This window comes from Nerophis lumbriciformis, linkage group LG07 (genome assembly GCF_033978685.3).
Source record: "Nerophis lumbriciformis linkage group LG07, RoL_Nlum_v2.1, whole genome shotgun sequence".
In the NCBI taxonomy this organism is placed as follows: Eukaryota; Metazoa; Chordata; class Actinopteri; order Syngnathiformes; family Syngnathidae; genus Nerophis; species Nerophis lumbriciformis.
The window spans coordinates 920803-937500 of NC_084554.2; positions in this window are offsets into that span (position 1 = coordinate 920803).

A 16698-nucleotide genomic window follows, 5' to 3' on the forward strand; every position below is an offset into this window, starting at 1 on the left:
ATACTTCTACTGTACTGAAGAGAGTTCATACTTCTACTGTACTGAAGACAGTTCATACTTCTACTGTACTGAAGTCAGTTCATACTTCTACTGTACTGAAGAAACTTCATACTTCTACTGTACTGAAGAGAGTTCATACTTCTACTGTACTGAAGTCAGTTCATACTTCTACTCTACTGAAGACACTTCATACTTCTACTGTACTGAAGAAAGTTCATACTTCTACTGTACTGAAGACACTTCATACTTCTACTGTACTGAAGACACTTCATACTTCTACTGTACTGAAGAGAGTTCATACTTCTACTGTACTGAAGACACTTCATACTTCTACTGTACTGAAGACACTTCATACTTCTACTGTACTGAAGAGAGTTCATACTTCTACTGTACTGAAGACACTTCATACTTCTACTGTACTTTATTCACTTCATACTTCTACTGTACTGAAGACACTTCATACTTCTACTGTACTGAAGAGAGTTCATACTTCTACTGTACTGAAGAGAGTTCATATTTCTACTGTACTGAAGACACTTCATACTTCTACTGTACTGAAGAGAGTTCATACTTCTACTGTATTGAAGACACTTCATACTTATACTGTACTGAAAAGAGTTCATACTTCTACTGTACTGAAGACACTTCATACTTCTACTGTACTGAAAAGAGTTCATACTTCTACTGTACTGAAGACACTTCATACTTCTACTGTACTGAAGGCTGTTCATACTTCTACTGTACTGAAAACACTTCATACTTCTACTGTACTGAAGAGAGTTCATACTTCTACTGTACTGAAGACACTTCATACTTCTACTGTACTGAAGAGAGTTCATATTTCTACTGTACTGAAGACAGTTCATACTTCTACTGTACTGAAGAGAGTTCATACTTCTACTGTGCTGAAGACACTTCATACTTCTACTGTACTGAAGACACTTCATACTTCTACTCTACTGAAGAGAGTTCATATTTCTACTGTACTAAAGACAGTTCATACTTCTACTGTACTGAAGAGAGTTCATACTTCTACTGTACTGATGAGAGTTCATACTTCTACTGTACTGAAGACACTTCATACTTCTACTGTACTGAAGAGAGTTCATACTTCTACTGTACTGAAGACACTTCATACTTCTACTGTACTGAAGACACTTCATACTTCTACTGTACTGAAGAGAGTTCATACTTCTACTGTACTGAAGACAGTTCATACTTCTACTGTACTGAAGACACTTCATACTTCTACTGTACTGAAGACAGTTCATACTTCTACTGTACTGAAGACACTTCATACTTCTACTGTAATGAAGAGAGTTCATACTTCTACTGTACTGAAGACACTTCATACTTCTACTGTACTGAAGAGAGTCCATACTTCTACTGTACTGAAGACACTTCATACTTCTACTCTACTGAAGAGAGTCCATACTTCTACTGTACTGAGGACACTTCATACTTCTACTGTACTGAAGACACTTCATACTTCTACTGTACTTTATTCACTTCATACTTCTACTGTACTGAAGACACTTCATACTTCTACTCTACTGAAGAGAGTCCATACTTCTACTGTACTGAGGACACTTCATACTTCTACTGTACTGAAGACACTTCATACTTCTACTGTACTTTATTCACTTCATACTTCTACTGTACTGAAAACACTTCATACTTCTACTGTACTGAAGACACTTCATACTTCTACTGTACTGAAGAGAGTTCATACTTCTACTGTACTGAAGAGAGTTCATATTTCTACTGTACTGAAGACACTTCATACTTCTACTGTACTGAAGACACTTCATACTTCTACTGTACTGAAGACACTTCATACTTCTACTGTACTGAAGAGAGTTCATACTTCTACTGTACTGAAGACACTTCATACTTCTACTGTACTGAAGACACTTCATACTTCTACTGTACTGAAGACACTTCATACTTCTACTGTACTCAACACTGATGGTCATGATAGAATAATTCCCACAATGCAACATGATCCAGCAGCATGAATAATTCATGAGTAATAAGATATGAAAACATGAATAATTCATGAGGGCCAAACAGACTTTTATTTTGAAAGGGTGTGTGGGCGCGGACAAGAAGTCCATTTAGTGCGCACACAAAGTCATCCTTTCAAGGACAACTTGTGTAGGCTCCTGCTGCACACATCAATACTACTGCATCTTCTACTTGTACACACTTTTATACTGCATCTTCTACTTGTACACACTTTTATACTGTACATCACACCTCTGAATACTACTGCATGTAGTACTTGTACATCACACTTCTGAATAGTACTGCATGTAGTACTTGTACATCACACCTCTAAATACTACTGCTTGTAGTACTTGTACATCACACCTCTGAATACTACTGCATGTAGTACTTGTACATCACATTTCTGAATAGTACTGCATGTAGTACTTGTTTAAGATAAAAGTATGTATTATGATATGAAGTAGAGAGTTCTTGTAAGTAATAAATGTTTTGATTGATGTTCCTGAGGTTCAAATCTTCACTTTGTTATTAAACGTGTCTTCTATTCTTCAAAAAAGGCCTCATGTCATTTGTTAGTCTTGCACAATTTCTATTTCAATTTCTAAAACTCAAAATTGCGCTCTAGCGCCCCCTAGGAAAGAAAAAAACTAGACTGCCTGTAACTCCCACTAGGAAGGTCGGAAAGACATGAAACAAAAACCTCTATGTAGGTCTGACTTAGACCTAGATTTCATAATTGTACATCCTTGGGCAGAAATCAACAGGAAGTTGGCAATTCCCCCTTCAAGACAAAAAAAGTACTAAAAACAGTCACTTTTGCCTCTTTGAGCTGTAATTTGACCCCCTTAACATGCTTCAAAACTCACCGAACTGAACACACACATCAGGACTGGCAGAAATTGCGATCTAATAAAAAACCTAACCCCAAATCTCAAAATTGCGCTCTAATAAAACGCACAAAAAACTGCTCCTCGGAAGAAAAAAATGACAAAACTGCCTGTAACTCCCACTGGGAAGGTCGGAGAGACATGAAACAAAAACCTCTATGTAGGTCTCACTTAGACCTACATTTCATAAATTGACAACCCCCAGCAAAAATTAACAGGAAGTTTGCTATTCCCCCTTCAAAACAAATTTTTTGTAAAAACCGGTCACATTCCTTCAAACATTATCTCCTCTGAGCGCGTTTGTTGTTTCAGCTTCAAACTAACAAAGGGGAGAGATTGAACCCTTCTGATTAAAAGTTGACAAAAGACTTTTGATACCTGCTCCGGTTTTGATTTTATGACCCTTCAAAGAACCGCTGCGCTGATGCTGCTGCGCTGCTGTTTTTTTAAGATGGCTGCTTAAAAGCAGGAAGCACCAGCGTGCCCACACAATGCAGACAAGGTAGGTACACTAGACAAAAGTCTTGGGACAATTCGGACTAAAAGTAGACAAAAGTATTGGGACACTTATTCTTTATTCTTTTTCTTCCGCCACCTCTTTGAGCACTAATTTGACCCACTTAACATGCTTCAAAACTCACCATATTTGACCCACACATCAGGACCTGCGAAAATTGTCTTTTAATAAAAAAAAAACGAACCGCAAAAATCAAAATTGCGCTCTAGCGCCCCCTAGGAAAAAAAAAAAAACTAGACTGCCTGTAACTCCCACTAGGAAGGTCGGAAAGACATGAAACAAAAACCTCTATGTAGGTCTGACTTAGACCTAGTTTTCACAATCGTATATCTTCGGGCAAAAATCAACAGGAAGTTGGCAATTCCCCCTTCAAGACAAAAAAGTACTAAAAACAGTCACTTTTAGCCTCTTTGAGCTGTAATTTGACCCCCTTAACATGCTTCAAAACTCACCAAACTGAACGCACACATCAGGACTGGCAAACATTGCGATCTCAAAAAAAAAACCTAACCCCAAATCTCAAAATTGCGCTCTACTGCAATTTTTTAATAAAACGCAAAAAAAAAACTGCTCCTCGGAAGAAAACAATGACAAAACTGCCTGTAACTCCCACTGGGAAGGTCGGAGAGACATGAAACAAAAACCTCTATGTAGGTCTGACTTAGACCTACATTTCATAAATTGACAACCCCCAGCAAAAATCAACAGGAAGTTTGCTATTCCCCCTTCAAAACACCGGTCACCTTCCTTCAAAAACGAACTCCTCTGAGCGCGTTTGTCGTTTCGCCTTCAAACTAACACAGGAGAGAGATTGAACCCTTGTGATTACAATGACAGAAGCGCTTTTTTTTATAACTGCTCCGGTTTTGATTTTATGACCCTTCAAAGACCCGCTGCGCTGATGCTGCTGCTGCACTGCTGTTTTTTTAAGATGGCTGCTTAAAAGCAGGAAGCACCAACGTGCCCACACAATGCAGACAAGGTAGGTACACTAGACAAAAGTATTGGGACACTTCAGACTAAAAGTAGACAAAAGTATTGGGACACTTAGGACTAGCACCTGCCAAATACGCGGGCCCGAACAACGCTGCTTGCAGCTTTAATTATTATTATTATACCGGCCGCCTCTTTGAGCACTAATTTGACCCACTTAACATGCTTCAAAACTCACCATATTTGACCCACACATCAGGACCTGCGAAAATTGTCTTTTAATAAAAAAACCGAACCCCAAAACTCAAAATTGTGCTCTAGCGCCCCCTAGAAAAAAAAAACTGGACTGCCTGTAACTCCAACTAGGAAGGTCGGAAAGACATGAAACAAAATCCTCTATGTAGGTCTGACTTAGACCTAGATTTCATAATTGTACATCCTTGGGCAGAAATCAACAGGAAGTTGGCAATTCCCCCTTCAAGACAAAAAAAGTACTAAAAACAGTCACTTTTGCCTCTTTGAGCTGTAATTTGACCCCCTTAACATGCTTCAAAACTCACCAAACTGAACACACACATCAGGACTGGCAAACATTGCGATCTAAAAAAAAAACCTAACCCCAAATCTCAAAATTGCGCTCTAATAAAACGCACAAAAAACTGCTCCTCGGAAGAAAAAACTGACAAAACTGCCTGTAACTCCCACTGGGAAGGTCGGAGAGACATGAAACAAAAACCTCTATGTAGGTCTCACTTAGAACTGCATTTCATAAATTGACAACCCCCAGCAAAAATCAACAGGAAGTTTGCTATTGCTATTCCCCCTTCAAAACAACATTTTTGTAAAAACCGGTCACATTCCTTCAAACATTATCTCCTCTGAGTGTGTTTGTCGTTTCGGCTTCAAACTAACACAGGAGAGAGATTAGACCCTTGTGATTAAAAGTTATCGAAAGAGTTTTAATACCGGCTCCGGTTTTGATTTTATGACCCTTCAAAGAGCCGCTGCGCTGATGCTGCTGTTTTTTCAAGAAGGCTGCTTAAAAGCAGGAAGCACCAACGTGCCCACACAATGCAGACAAGGTAGGTACACTACACAAAAGTATTGGGACACTTCGGACTAAAAGTAGACAAAAGTATTGGGACACTTATGACTACCACTGGACAAAAGTATTGGGACACTTATGACTACCACTGGACAAAAGTATTGGGACACTTAGGACTACAACTTGACAAAAGTATTGGGACACTTAGGACTACCACTGGACAAAAGTATTGGGACACTTCGGACTAAAACTAGACAAAAGTTTTGGGACACTTAGGACCACAAATTGACTAAAGTATTGGGACACTTGGGACTAAAACTTGACAAAAGTATTGGGACACTTTCACTGGACAAAAGTATTGGGACACTTAGGACTACAACTTGACAAAAGTATTGGGACACTTAGGACTACCACTGAACAAACGTATTGGGACACTTCGGACTAAAACTAGACAAAAGTTTTGGGACACTTAGGACCACAAATTGACTAAAGTATTGGGACACTTAGGACTACAACTTGACAAAAGTATTGGGACACTTGGGACTAAAACTGGACAAAAGTATTGGGACACTTAGGACTACAACTTGACAAAAGTATTGGGACACTTAGGACTACCACTGAACAAAAGTATTGGGACACTTCGGACTAAAACTAGACAAAAGTTTTGGGACACTTAGGACCACAAATTGACTAAAGTATTGGGACACTTAGGACTACAACTTGACAAAAGTATTGGGACACTTAGGACTACCACTGAACAAAAGTATTGGGACACTTCGGACTAAAACTAGACAAAAGTTTTGGGACACTTAGGACCACAAATTGACTAAAGTATTGGGACACTTAGGACTACAACTTGACAAAAGTATTGGGACACTTGGGACTAAAACTGGACAAAAGTATTGGGACACTTAGGACTACAACTTGACAGAAGTATTGGGCCACTTGGGACTAAAACTTGACAAAAGTATTGGGACACTTACGCCTAAACTTGACAAAAGTATTGGGACACTTAGGACTACCTCTGGACAAAAGTATTGGGACACCTACACTGGACAAAAGTATTGGGACACTTAGGACTACCTCTGGACAAAAGTATTGGGACACCTACACTGGACAAAAGTATTGGGACACTTAGGACTACAACTTGACAAAAATATTGGGACACTTAGGACTACCACTGAACTAAAGTATTGGGACACTTCGGACTAAAACTAGACAAAAGTTTTGGGACACTTAGGACCACAAATTGACTAAAGTTTTGGGACACTTAGGACTACAACTTGACATAAGTATTGGGCCACTTGGGACTAAAACTGGACAAAAGTATTGGGACACTTAGGACTACAACTTGACAGAAGTATTGGGCCACTTGGGACTAAAACTGGACAAAAGTATTGGGACACTTACACTGGATAAAAGTATTGGGACACTTACGCCTAAACTTGACAAAAGTATTGGGACACTTAGGACTACCTCTGGACAAAAGTATTGGGACACCTACACTGGACAAAAGTATTGGGACACTTAGGACTACCTCTGGACAAAAGTATTGGGACACCTACACTGGACAAAAGTATTGGGACACTTAGGACTACAACTTGACAAAAATATTGGGACACTTAGGACTACCACTGAACTAAAGTATTGGGACACTTCGGACTAAAACTAGACAAAAGTTTTGGGACACTTAGGACCACAAATTGACTAAAGTTTTGGGACACTTAGGACTACAACTTGACATAAGTATTGGGCCACTTGGGACTAAAACTGGACAAAAGTATTGGGACACTTAGGACTACAACTTGACAAAAGTATTGGGACACTTAGGACTACCACTGAACAAAAGTATTGGGACACTTCGGACTAAAACTAGACAAAAGTTTTGGGACACTTAGGACCACAAATTGACTAAAGTATTGGGACACTTAGGACTACAACTTGACAAAAGTATTGGGACACTTAGGACTACCACTGAACTAAAGTATTGGGACACTTCGGACTAAAACTAGACAAAAGTTTTGGGACACTTAGGACCACAAATTGACTAAAGTATTGGGACACTTAGGACTACAACTTGACAAAAGTATTGGGACACTTAGGACTACCACTGAACAAAAGTATTGGGACACTTAGGACTACCACTGAACAAAAGTATTGGGACACTTCGGACTAAAACTAGACAAAAGTTTTGGGACACTTAGGACCACAAATTGACTAAAGTATTGGGACACTTAGGACTACAACTTGACAAAAGTATTGGGACACTTAGGACTACCACTGAACAAAAGTATTGGGACACTTCGGACTAAAACTAGACAAAAGTTTTGGGACACTTAGGACCACAAATTGACTAAAGTATTGGGACACTTAGGACTACAACTTGACAAAAGTATTGGGACACTTAGGACTACCACTGAACAAAAGTATTGGGACACTTCGGACTAAAACTAGACAAAAGTTTTGGGACACTTAGGACTACAACTTGACAAAAGTATTGGGACACTTAGGACTACCACTGAACAAAAGTATTGGGACACTTCGGACTAAAACTAGACAAAAGTTTTGGGACACTTAGGACCACAAATTGACTAAAGTATTGGGACACTTAGGACTACAACTTGACAAAAGTATTGGGACACTTAGGACTACCACTGAACAAAAGTATTGGGACACTTCGGACTAAAACTAGACAAAAGTTTTGGGACACTTAGGACCACAAATTGACAAAAGTATTGGGACACTTAGGACTACCACTGAACAAAAGTATTGGGACACTTCGGACTAAAACTAGACAAAAGTTTTGGGACACTTAGGACCACAAATTGACTAAAGTTTTGGGACACTTAGGACTACAACTTGACATAAGTATTGGGCCACTTGGGACTAAAACTGGACAAAAGTATTGGGACACTTAGGACTACAACTTGACAGAAGTATTGGGACACTTAGGACTACAACTTGACAAAAGTATTGGGACACTTAGGACTACCACTGAACAAAAGTATTGGGACACTTCGGACTAAAACTAGACAAAAGTTTTGGGACACTTAGGACCACAAATTGACTAAAGTATTGGGACACTTAGGACTACAACTTGACAAAAGTATTGGGACACTTAGGACTACAACTTGACAAAAGTATTGGGACACTTAGGACTACAACTTGACAAAAGTATTGGGACACTTATGACAACCACTGGACAAAAGTATTGGGACACTTATGACGAAAACTGGCCAAAAGTATTGGGACACTTACACTGGACAAAAGTATTGGGACACTTGGGACTAAAACTTGACAAAAGTATTGGGACACTTTCACTGGACAAAAGTATTGGGACACTTAGGACTACAACTTGACAAAAGTATTGGGACACTTAGGACTACCACTGAACAAAAGTATTGGGACACTTCGGACTAAAACTAGACAAAAGTTTTGGGACACTTAGGACCACAAATTGACTAAAGTATTGGGACACTTAGGACTACAACTTGACAAAAGTATTGGGACACTTAGGACTACCACTGAACAAAAGTATTGGGACACTTAGGACTACAACTTGACAGAAGTATTGGGCCACTTGGGACTAAAACTTGACAAAAGTATTGGGGCACTTACACTGGATAATAGTATTGGGACACTTACGCCTAAACTTGACAAAAGTATTGGGACACTTAGGACTACCTCTGGACAAAAGTATTGGGACACCTACACTGGACACAAGTTTTGGGACACTTACACTGGACAAAAGTATTGGGACACTTAGGACTACAACTTGACAAAAGTATTGGGACACTTGGGACTACAACTGGACAATAGTATTGGGACACTTAGGACTAGCACCTGCCAAATATGCGGGCCCGACCAATGCTGCTTGCAGCTTTAATTTATTTTATTTTTTAACTTTCAACACTTAAAGATCTGTTCCCATTTGTCTATGCTCTGTGCCCTTTTTATTTATTTTTTAATGGCAACAACACAAAATATGCAAAAACATTTTGATGTAAAGTAATTAATGCCTTACATTTGAATTCAGTATAATTTTGTTAATAGTATTTTTAGAATGGGCCGTTAAATAGCAGCGGGCCACACTTTGGACACCCTGGTCTCAATAAAGACACATTCAAGTATTTTCCTTGACCTAGTTCCACTTTAAAACAACTTTTAGTGACCAGGCTGCAGAAAAGACCAAACTAAAACACTTTTCTTAATGGACAGGAAGTGCTGACTCATCACATTACAGCCATTGATTGTGCACTTTATATTGACTACAATGTTTACATCAGTTAGTGCATGACTACACTTTTTACAATTTATCTTAATGAAAACATATTTGACTTTTTAAACACACAGACTGTGCAACTGACGCATCTTGCATGAACACTTTGATGAATCAGCACAATCTTCTTGCTAGCAGTTTCCATGACGACGCAACATCAACGACGTACATTCTTGGTCTGCATAATTCTTACTCATCACCAATCTAATCTAAGCTGTTTGATCAGTTTTTAAAATGGATAAAAAATGTGTTTTAAATAAATATACATATACACAAATATATATATACATACATACATGTCTTAATAAGGCAAAATCTCCTGATGATTGAGGGAACCCCTCATGAAACAGGCCTGTGGAGATGAAGTAGTCTTGTGATTTTTTCCCACACATACATATATATACATACATATATATATATATAGAATATATGTACATATATTTATGTATATACACATATAAATGTATGTATATATATGTATACATATATATGTATGTGTGTTAGTATATATGTATATTTGTATATGTAAATATATTATACAAATATACTATGTATGTGTTTATATATGCATATGTATGTGTGTTAGTACATATATATGTATATATATTGTACATTTATAGTGTGTATGTATGTATGTGTGTATATATGCATACATATATATGTATGTTTATTAGTATATATATGTATATGTATATATATATATATATATATATATATATATATATATATATATATATATATGTGTGTATACACATCCGTATATATGTATATATATTAGTATATATATGTATATATATATATATATATATATGTGTATACACATCCGTATATATGTATATATATTAGTATATATATGTATACGTGCACCATGACAGCAACCACCCACCCACCACCACGAAAAGAATACCTACCGGAATTAATAAAAGGCTATCGATGCTGTCATCTAGCAAAGCTGAATTTGACCAAGCAACCCCCCCGTACCAAAAAGCCCTTGATGAAAGCGGATACAATTTCACCCTCACCTATGAACCCACGCCAGGAAACCAACCGAAAAAGAACAGAAAACGAAACGACATCATCTGGTACAACCCCCCATACAGCAAAAACGTCTCAACTAACATTGGACACAAATTCCTCAATATATAACAATATACGACAAATCATCTCAAACCACAACAAAACAATTGCAAATGAGCCGTCGGCCCCCGGACAGAGCGACTCCAAAACCAACAAAGGCTGCAACTGCCGAAAGAAACCTGATTGCTCTCTCAACGGGGGGTGCTTACAAACATCAGTTGTCTACCAATCTAAGGTAACACGCAAGGACATTAACACATCCGACACATATGTAGGATTAACCGAGGGAGAATTCAAAACCAGATGGAACAATCACAAGGCTTCTTTCAGGAACCAAAACCTGCGGAATACCACAGAACTCAGCAAACACATTTGGGACCTCAAAGACAATAATGTTGAATATTCAATAACATGGCAAATTCTTGCATCCAGCACACCTTACAATAGTGGTAATAAAAGATGCAACCTATGCTTGAAAGAGAAACTGTTTATTATTTACCGTCCAGACCTGTCATCCCTCAACAAGCGCAGCGAAATTGTATCAGCATGCCGCCACAGACGGAAACACCTCCTAGGTAACACATGAGCCAATCACCACGCCCCTACGCCAGCCTGTACCCACCCACTCTGTGCCCTATATAAACCATGGTATGTGAATGCTCCCATTAAAATCTCCTGATGATTGAGGGACCCCCCCCTCATGAAACAGGCCTGTAGAGATGAAATAGTCTTGTGATTTTTTCCCACACACACATATATATATATATATATATATATATATATATATATATATATATATATATACATACTTGCCAACCCTCCCGAATTTTCCGGGAGACTCCCGAAATTCAGCGCCTCTCCCGAAAACCTCCCGGGACAAATATTCTCCCGAAAATCTCCCGATTTTCAGCCGGAGCTGGAGGCCACGCCCCCTCCAGCTCCATGCGGACCTGAGTGAGGACAGCCTTTTTTCACGACGGGAGGACAACAGGGTGACAAGAACTAAATCATCCAGACGAGAGATAAATTGTATTATTATGTTTATCTTACCTAAAAATAAATATATTTATTAATTAAAAAAAAATTAAAAAAATAAATAAATGTTTACTATATTTTGCTGAAAACATCAAAATTAATTGTATTTTTATTTGTATTTTTTCTGACTCCTTATTACATCCAGCCATAGAATTATACATTAAAATAAACATATTTGAAATAATTAATTTTAAAGGATCATAATAATTCATTTAAAATGACCATATCTAATTATTAAAATAATTGCTTGTTTATCAACAACTTTAGCATTTTATTCATTACATTTTGAAGCTCTCAGAAGCCAAGTTATGTTATATTCCTTAATATTTATTTATGCAAGTTTGAATTATCAATTATCTAAACACAGTTTTGTTTGCATATTTTCAGGATGTAGATATATATATATATATATATATATATATATGTATGTATGAAATACTTGACTTGGTGAATTCTAGCTGTCAATATACTCCTCCCCTCTTAACCACGCCCCCAACCACGCCCTGCCCCACCCCCGACCACGCCCCCACCTCCCACCTCCCGAAATCGGAGGTCTCAAGGTTGGCAAGTATGATATATATATATATATATATATATATATATATATATACCGTATTTTCCGCACCATAAGGCGCCCTGGGTTATAAGCCGCGCCTTCAATGAACGGCATATTTCAAAACTTTGTCCACCTATAAGCCGCCCCGTGTTGTAAGCCGCATCTAACTGCGCTAAAGGAATGTCAAAAAAACAGTCAGATAGGTCAGTCAAACTTTAATAATATATTAAAAACCAGCGTGATGTGGGCGCGCATGGAGTCGTATATCAACATGGACGGAGCTGCGTGAAAAAAGCCACCCGGCCTCTTCGCGTAAACTTAAACTTACCTTAACCACTCGCTCATCTTTTCTTCATCCATCCATCCCTTCGAGTTAGCTTTTATGATGACGCCGGCTGGAAAGGTCTCTTTTGGCAAGGTCTTCCTTTTGAATATCACCATGGGTGGAAGTTTCTGGCCATTAGCATGGCAAGCTAGAACCACAGTGAAGGATGACTTCTCATTCCCTGTGGTGCGAATATTCACCGTACGTGCTCCCGTTGTATCCACAGTGCGGTTCACAGGAATATCAAAAGTCAGTGGAACCTCGTCCATGTTGATAATGTTCTCTGGCCGGATCTTTTTTTCAGCTATCTTGTTTTTACAATATGCACGGAAAGTAGCTAGCTTTTCTTGAAAGTCTTTAGGCAGTTGCTGTGAAATAGTAGTCCGTGTGCGGATGGAGAGATTGCGTCTTTTCATGAACCGGAAACCTGTCGCTTAGTAGGAGCCATTTTGTGGTCTTTACAGATGTAAACACACAAAGGAAATGAAACGTAATATCCGCGCGCTTCTTCTTCTACGCGGGCGGGTGGTTGCTTACAGTAGAAGAAGAAGCGCTTCCTGTTCTATGGGGGCGGGTGCTTACCTTGGCGGTTGCTTGCGTAGAAGAAGAAGCACTTCCTCTTCTACGGGGAAAAAAGATGGCGGCTGTTTACCGTAGTTGCGAGACCGAAACTTTATGAAAATGAATCTTAATATTAATCCATATATAAAGCGCACCGGGTTATAAGCCGCACTGTCAGCTTTTGAGTAAATTTGTGGTTTTTAGGTGCGGCTAATAGTGCGGAAAATACGGTATATATACACATCCATATATATGTATATCTTTTTTTAAATAGGTATTTATGCCATCTTTATACAACCAGAAGGATCTTCTCTAACATGTAACTTGTTTTGAAAAAGTTTCCAAATAATACATAGCGAGAATCGGTTTGAATCGAGATTGAAATTGTCACCCAGGAGTGGGAACCGCATCGTTCAGTAACTGATTCTCCCGATGTATTATTTGGTGTGATGATTATAATTAAATATTTTCCAAACAGGTTCCTGGTTAGAAAAGATGCATAAAGATGGCTTTTAAGCGTATTTTGAAAGAAAATGTGTCTAATTAAAAAAAAAAAAAGGCACACACACACACACACACACACACACACACACACACACACACACACACACACACACACACACACACACACACACACACACACACACACACACACACACACACACACTTATTTTGAAACGAGTCAGAAAAGAGCCGAACCTCCCAGTCAAGTCAGCGTTTGTATAGCAAGTCTTATATCATTCCTTTAAAAATAAAAGCCTCAGAGAAAAGAACATCTAAAATTGAACAGTGGGCGTCCTCTTCCTGTGCCGAGGTTAATATCGAAGAGATTAAGTTGTTTATTTTGATGTCGATGTGCTACTGAATCTAATTATCAACGCCTGTGTGAGGCGAAATTCTAGAAGCTTTTATTTTAAAGGGACAAACCAGAAGTAGATGATTCGACCACCGGCAGCTTGACGGAAGTGATTAAGGCGACAACAAACGGTGTTTGCGTTGAGTGACAGCGGTGTGTGTGTGTGTGTGTGTGTGTGTGTCTGCGTGGGTTGTGTGTGTGTCCGCGTGTTTGTGTGTGTGAGGGATGGTCCAAAAGTGACTTTCTATCGGTGTTGTTGAAGTTGTGTGTTTGGACTGACGTCGTCCTGACCTGCTCGGACTCACAACGTCTGCGGTAAGTTTCATTTCTTTTCTCTTCTTTTCTCTTCTTTGCATGGAAACTACAAGTGTTGTTTGGACACACTCAGACTTACCAGGAATTGATTAACGTGGACTTAAAGAAGTGTAAAAACGTATTGGGGTGTTACCATTTAGTGGTCAATTGTAGGGAATATGTACTGTACTGTGCAATCTACTAATACAAGTCTCAATCAATCAATCAATCAATCAATCAATCAATCAATCAATCAATCAAGTCCACCCACTACACATGTTAAAAGTCCACTCACAATACAACACTACCAGAGGTGGGTAGAGTAGCCAGAAATTGTACTCAAGTAAGAGTACTGTTACTTTAGAGATTTATTACTCAAGTAAAAGTAAGGAGTAGTCACCCAAATATTTACTTGAGTAAAAGTCAAAAGTATGTTGTGAAAAAACTACTCAAGTACTGAGTAACTGATGAGTAACATACACACACATATCATATATATATATATATATATATATGTATGTGTGGGAAAAAAATCGCAAGACTATTTCATCTCTACAGGCCTGTTTCATGAGGGGGGGTACCCTCAATCGTCAGGAGATTTTAATGGGAGCATTCGCATACCATGGTTTATATAGGGCACAGAGTGGGTGGGTACAGGCTGGCCTAGGGGCGTGGTGATTGGCTCATGTGTTACCTAGGAGGTGTTTCCGTCTGTGGCGGCATGCTGATACAATTTCGCTGCGCTTGTTGAGGGATGACAGGTCTGGACGGTAAATAATAAACAGCTTCTCTTTCAAGCATAGGTTGCATCTTTTATTACCACTATTGTAAGGTGTGCTGGATGCAAGGATTTGCCATGTTATTGAATATTCAACATTATTGTCTTTGAGGTCCCAAATGTGTTTGCTGAGTTCTGTGGTATTTCGCAGGTTTTTGTTCCTGAAAGAAGCCTTGTGATTGTTCCATCTGGTTTTGAATTCACCCTCGGTTAATCCTACATATGTGTCGGATGTGTTAATGTCCTTGCGTATTACCTTAGATTGGTAGACAACTGATGTTTGTAAGCACCCCCCGTTGAGAGGGCAATCAGGTTTCTTTCGACAGTTACATCCTTTGTTGGTTTTGGAGTCGCTCTGACTGGGGGTCGACGGCTCATTTGCAATTGTTTTGTTGTGGTTTGAGATGATTTGTCGTATATTGTTCATCAATCAATCAATCAATCTTTATTTATATAGCCCTAAATCACAAGTGTCTCAAAGGGCTGCACAAGCCACAACGACATCCTCGGTACAAAGCCCACATGCAGCTGTAGCTCAATTTAATGTTGTTCTTGTTGAATACTTTTCTTAGGGTGTTGTCTTTGGGAAAGTGTTTGTCAATCAGATTGAGGAATTTGTGTCCAATGTTCGTTGAGACGTTTTTGCTGTATGGGGGGTTGTACCAGATGTGTCGTTTCGTTTTCTGTTCTTTTTTGGCTGGTTTCCTGGCGTGGGTTCATAGGTGAGGGTGAAATTGTATCCGCTTTCATCAAGGGCTTTTTGGTACGGGGGGGTTGCTTGGTCAAATTCAGCTTTGCTAGATGACAGCATCGATAGCCTTTTATTGATTCCGGTAGGTATTCTTTTCGTGGTGGTGGGTGGGTGGTTGCTGTCATGGTGCACGTATTGGAGTGTTGTGTTGGGTTTCGTGAATGGTTGGTAGCTGTTATTTCTCAGGTTGAAAGTGACGTCAAGGCAGTTGACGGTTTGCTTGTTGGCTTCAATCGTGATCCGTAGGCCGTTCTCTTTGAAAATTTGGCATATGCGCTTCTTGGTATTCTCGCTGCTCCTTGGCGAGGCGCGACACACTGCCAGTCCGTAATCACGGTAAATACCAAGGTTCAGGTTGAGGCTAGCGAGCTGGGAGAGGAGGAAACTCCCAACGAGTTCACACGTTTCTGCTCCGTCAAAACTTCCCATAGTGACGTCAAATGTTGCATTGTTCTTTTTTTGCCATGGTGTACTGTTGTGGATGAGAATGGAGTTTTTTGCGTGGATGATGATGTTTCTTTCGTTGCCTGTGATTGAGTCGTAGTCTGAGGCGAAGTCTAGTGCTTGAGTCAGTAGGTCTTGCGTGATGGAAGGGTAAAATTCCTCGATATCAAAGGAGATAAAGTTGTGCTGTTGTTTGTCTTGGATGTTGTTGAACCATTTGATTACTGCTGCTGTATTTCTCCATTGGTTGAGTGGTGTTTTGTCCTTGATTTTTGTGTTGACTCTGTCCAGGATTATTTTGCTGATTTTTCCTATTTCAGATTTAGTTGGGTTTATTAGTCGGCATGTTG